This window comes from Cebus imitator, unplaced genomic scaffold (assembly GCF_001604975.1).
Source record: "Cebus imitator isolate Cc_AM_T3 unplaced genomic scaffold, Cebus_imitator-1.0 Scaffold853, whole genome shotgun sequence".
Classification (NCBI taxonomy): domain Eukaryota; kingdom Metazoa; phylum Chordata; class Mammalia; order Primates; family Cebidae; genus Cebus; species Cebus imitator.
Window position 1 is genome coordinate 264,904 of NW_016108168.1, and position 5,272 is coordinate 270,175.

General features: G+C 51.2%; 1 protein-coding gene across 1 annotated transcript in view; it reads left to right on the forward strand.

Moving 5' to 3' along the window:
* Positions 1–1,750, forward strand: part of LOC108297880 (mediator of RNA polymerase II transcription subunit 11-like) — an 11,168-nt gene extending 9,418 nt beyond the window's left edge. Inside the window, exon 2 of the transcript XR_005198654.1 lies at positions 1,711–1,750. The gene's annotated coding sequence lies outside the window, so the exon portion shown is untranslated. The remainder of the gene's footprint in view (positions 1–1,710) is intronic.
* Positions 1,751–5,272: the final 3,522 nt, after the last annotated feature.

Here is a 5,272-nt window from a genome sequence, read left to right on the forward strand (position 1 = left end):
TTTTTTTGAGATGGAGTCTGACTCTGTTACCCAGGCTGGAGTGCAGAGTCGCAATCTTGGCTCACTGCAACCTCTGCTTCCCAATCAATTCTCCTGTCTCAGCCTCCCGAGTAGCCAGGATGACAGGTGTGCATCACTATGCCTGGCTAATTTTTGTATTTTTAGTACAGACAGGGTTTCACCATGCTGCCAGGCTGGTCTCAAACTCCTGGCCTCAAGTGACCTACCCACCTCAGCCTCCCTAAGTGCTGGGATTACAGGTTTGACTTACCCTACCCAGCTCAAGGAAAGTAGAACACTATTTTCTAATGTTGGGTCAGTTTGTTTCATTTATGAAGCAATGGCGTCACCTGGTGGCTTCATGGAGAAATGCCCTGAGGGTAAACCATCCACAGCAAGGGGTGGAAAAACACTCAAGGGAATCTGACAGAAGATGAGCATCTCTCTCCGGGGGAAAAATGGTTCATTAAACTATAGCAACCCCAGTATCCACCCCTCCTTCACCAGGATCTCATGGTGATGTTAGGAGCTGTCTACGTAGAGGCAGGAAAAGTGCACAGGGAAAGTGACACGGTGCATTATCTGCAGATATCTTGGTTTTCCCTGAATTTTTTTTTTTTTAAGGGGGAGTCTTGCTCTGTTTTTCAGGTTGGAGTGCAGTGGTGTAATCTCGTCTAACTGCAATTTACGCCTCCCAGGTTCAAGTGATTCTCCTGCCTCAGCCTCCTTAGTAGCTGGGATTACAGGCACATGCAACCGTGCCCAGTTCATTTTTGTATTTTTAGCAGAGACAAGATTTCACCTTGTTAGCCAGGCTGATCTTGAACTCCTGACCTCAAGTGATCTGTCCACCTCAGCCTCCCAAAGTGCTGGGATTACAAGCATGCACCCCCTTGCCTGGCAGAAGGATCAGGTTTTCTCGTTTTATTTTTATTTTTTAGACCGAGTCTCACTCTGTCACCCAGGCTGGAGTACAATGGTGTGGTCTCAGCTCACTGCAACCTCCACTTCCCAGGATTCTCTGGCCTCAGCCTCTCGAGTAGCTGGGACTACAGGCATGTGCCACTACACCTGGCTAATTTTTGTACTTTTAGTAGAGTTGGGGTTTCACTATGTTGACCATGATGGCCTCGAACTCCTGACCTCTGGTGATCCTCCCACCTTGGCCTCCTAAAGTGCTGGGATTACAGGCGTAAGCCACCGTGCCTGGCCATGGATTTTCTTGAACCAAAGCATATTCCTTGTCATGTGTAACAGAATTGTGTCCCAGCCCCGTACTTTCCTTGATTCATCCTCCTTTGAATAGCAAACCTCTAAAAGGCTATAACGAACATGGAAGAGCCACTGGCCGGGTGGGCTGGGTGGTGGCAGGGGGGCTGGGGTCCCAGCAGTTGGTATCCCCTTTAACAGGATGTACACATGGCCTCATGTACCTGTCCTTTAATCCCCTAGGTCAGCTCATCGACGCCCTCTGGGTGAAAAATGGAGACCAGATCTTGTTTTCATCCATGTTCGAAGTCAATATCACCACCCACAACATTGCTGCCAGTGCATGCCCGAGCCACCAGTAGCCTAGAAATATTTAGGCCTGGTTTATTAACCATACACCTGCCAGACCCAACTCAGCCAAAACATGAAATTGACCGGGCGCAGTGACCCACATCTGTAATCTCAGCACTTTGGGAGGCCAAGGCGGGTGGATCTCCTGAGGTCAGGAGTTTGAGACCAGCCTGGCCAACATGGTGAAACCCCATCTCTACTAAAAAATATAAAAATGAGCTGGGTGTGGTGGTGCACACCTGTAATCCCAGCTACTAGGGAGGCTGAGGTGCGAGAATCACTTCAACACAGGAGGTAGAGGTTACAGTGAGCCGAGATTGAAACACTGCACTCCAGTCTGGGCAGAGCATAAGACTCCATCTCAAAAAACAACAGTAACAACAACAAAAATACAAAATCAATGTGTTCGATTTTTTTTTTTTTAAGATAGGGACTTCTTTTTAAGAGATAGGAACTTCCTGTGTTGTCCAGGCTACAGTGCAGTGGTACAATCACAGCTCACTGCAGCCTCTTACTCCCAGGCTCAAGCAGTCCTCCCACCTCAGCCTCCTGAGTAGCTGGGATTACAGGTGCATGCTACCAAGCCCAACTAATATTTGCGTGTGTGTGTGGAGATGGGGTCTCACCATGTTGGCCAGGCTGGCCTCAAACTCTGGGCTTCAAGTGATCCTCCCATCTCAGCCTTCCAAAGTGCTGGGATTACAGGCATGAGCCTCTGTTCCTGGCCAAAATCTAATTACACATTCATGAATGACCGAGGGCATGAGCTTCTGTGTCCTTTAACAATGAAATGGATTATTCCTTGGGTGTAACTTTGCTGGGGATGCTGTAACAAAGTGCCACAAACTAAGTGGCTTAGAACAAGACAAACTTGTTGTCTCAGGCCAGATGCCATGGCTCATGTCTGTAATCCCTGTACTTTGGGAGCATGAGAGGATCTCTTGAGGTCAGGAGTTTGAGACCGGCCAGGCCAATAGGATGAAACCCCATCTCTACTGAAAAAATACAAGGCCGGGAGTGGTGGCTCACACCTATAATCCTAGCACTTTGGGAGGATGAGGTAAGCAAATCATGAGGTCAGGAGTTCGAGACCAGCGTGGCCAAAATGGTGAAAATTAGCTGGGTGTGGTGGCGCGTGTCTGTAATCCTAGCTACTCAGGAGGCTGAGGCAGGAGAACTGCTTGAACCCAGAAGGTGGAGGTTGCAGTAAGCTGAGATCACACCACTTTACTCCAGACTAGGGGACAGAGCAAGAATACATCTCAGAAAAAAAAAAATTAGCTAGGCATCGTTGCATGTGTCTGTGTTCCCAAGCTACTCAGGAGGCTGAGGTGGGAGAATTGCTTGAGCCAAGGAGAATGAGGCTGCAGTGAGCTGAGATCATGCCACTGCACTCCAGCCTGGGTGACAGAGTGAGACCCTGTCTCAATAAATCAATAAATAAAATAAAAAGTTGTTGTCTCCCAGTCGGAAGGCCGGAAGCATAAAGTCAGGTGTCTGCAGGCCGGGCTCTCTCTGGAGGCTCTGAGGAAAAATCTATCCCAGCCTCTCTCCTGGCTCAGGCATCCCTTGACTTATAGTGGCCATTGTCCTTCTATGCATGTCTGTCTGTGTGTGCAAATTTACCTTTGGGCAGGCACAGTGGCTCACACCTATAATCCCAGCACTTTGGGAGGCCAAGGCAGGATTGCTTGAGCCCAGAAGTTCAAGACCAGCCTGGGAAACATAATGAGGTACTGTCTCTACATAAAATACAGAAAATTAGCTGGGCATGGTGGAACACACCTGTAGTCCCAGCTACTCAGGAAGCTGAGGTGAAAGGATCACTCGAACCCAGGAGTTTGAGGCTGCATTGAGCTATGATCACACCACTACACTCCAGCCTGGGTAACAGAACAAGACTGTCTCAAGGAAAAAATATTTTATTCTTTCTTTTTCTTTTACTGGCAACAAATTTCCCTTTTAGTAAGGACACCAGTGATATGGGATCAGGGTCCCACTCTCATGACCCATTTTAACTTGATGACCTCTGTAACGACCCAGTCTTCAGATAAGGTCATGCCTGTAATCCCAGCACTTCGGAAGGCTGAGGTGGGAGGATCACTTGAGGCCAGGAGTTCAAGACCAGCCTGGGAAACATAGTGAGACTTCACCTCTACAAAAACAATTAAAAAAAAAATTAGCTGGGTATAGGGGTGTGTACCTGTAGTCCCAGCACCTTCGGAGGCAGGAGCACAGAGCAAGCCCAGGAGGTCGAGGCTACAGTCATCTGTGATTGTGCCACTGCACACCAGTTGAGCAACAGCAAGACCTAGTCTGTCTCAAGACGGAAAAAAAGGGTTTGCTGATCCAATGTGGGGTAATTTTTAAAAACTTTAACTCTGGCCGCCGCCACTGCTGGCAGCGCCGCCTGAACTGAGGTGAACTCTGCCGCCAAGTGAGTGAGGAGGAGGAGGAGGAGGAGGAAGAGGAGGAGCGCAGACAGAGCGCGGCGGTGGCGGCAGCGGCAGCGGCAGCGGCAGCTGCAGCGGCAGAGGCGCCGCGGCAGGGACCAGCCCAGAGAGACCCCAGAGCCGTGGTGCTCAGCGGGCGCGACCAGCTGAGCCAGCGGCGGCCCCGGCCCTTCCTCGTCTGGTGCCAGCGGCCTGGTCCCCGGGCCCGCACTCGGCCAGCAGAGACCCGCCTCCTGCCAGCCTGGTGAGGACCACTGCGAGCCGGGCGGTCGAGAGCAGCGGCGGCCGGGAGCACGTCGGGCCCGGGCGGAAAGTGCCTGCGGGGGACCGGCAGGCGCGTGGTGCCCGCCGCCCCGGGGCTCGGCACAGGAGTCCGGCGCGGAGCGGGACGCTGGGTCCCGAGCGGCCGCTGGCCGGGGCTCGCCCCGGCCCCTCCCTCCTCTCCAGCGGTGGCGGCGGGCGGAGTGAGCTGCGGAGCCTGGAATATGGTCGGGGAAATGGAAACGAAGAAGCCGAAGCCCACCCCAGATTATCTAATGCAGCTTATGAACGACAAGCAGCTCATGAGCAGCCTGCCCAACTTCTGCGGGATCTTCAACCATCTCGAGCGGCTGCTGGCAGAAGTTTAATTTTATTGGGCGAATTCTTGGACCTAGAGGACTTACAGCCAAACAACTTGAAGCAGAGACGGGATGTAAAATAATGGTCCGAGGCAAAGGCTCAATGAGGGATAAAAAAAAAGGAGGAGTAAAATAGAGGCAAGCCTAACTGGGAGCATCTAAATGAAGATTTACATGTACTAATCACTGTGGAAGATGCTCAGAACAGAGCAGAAATCAAATTGAAGACAGCAGTTGACGTGAAGAAATTATTGGTACCTGCAGCAGACGAAGACAGCCTGGAGTAGATGCCGCTGATGGAGCTTGCAATTCCGAATGGCACCTACAGAGATCCCAACATTAAATCACCAGCCTTTGCCTTTTCTCTTGCAGCAACAGCCCAGGCTGCTCCAAGGATTATTACTGGGCCTGTGCCGGTTCTCCCACCAGCTGCCCTGCGTACTCCTACGCCAGCTGGCCCTACCATAATGCCTTTGATCAGACAAATACAGACCGCTGTCATGCCAAACGGAACTCCTCACCCAACTGCTGCAACAGTTCCTCCAGGGCCCGAAGCTGGCTTAATCTATACACCCTATGAGTACCCTTATACATTGGCACCAGCTACATCAATCCCTGAGTATCCTATTGAACCTAGTG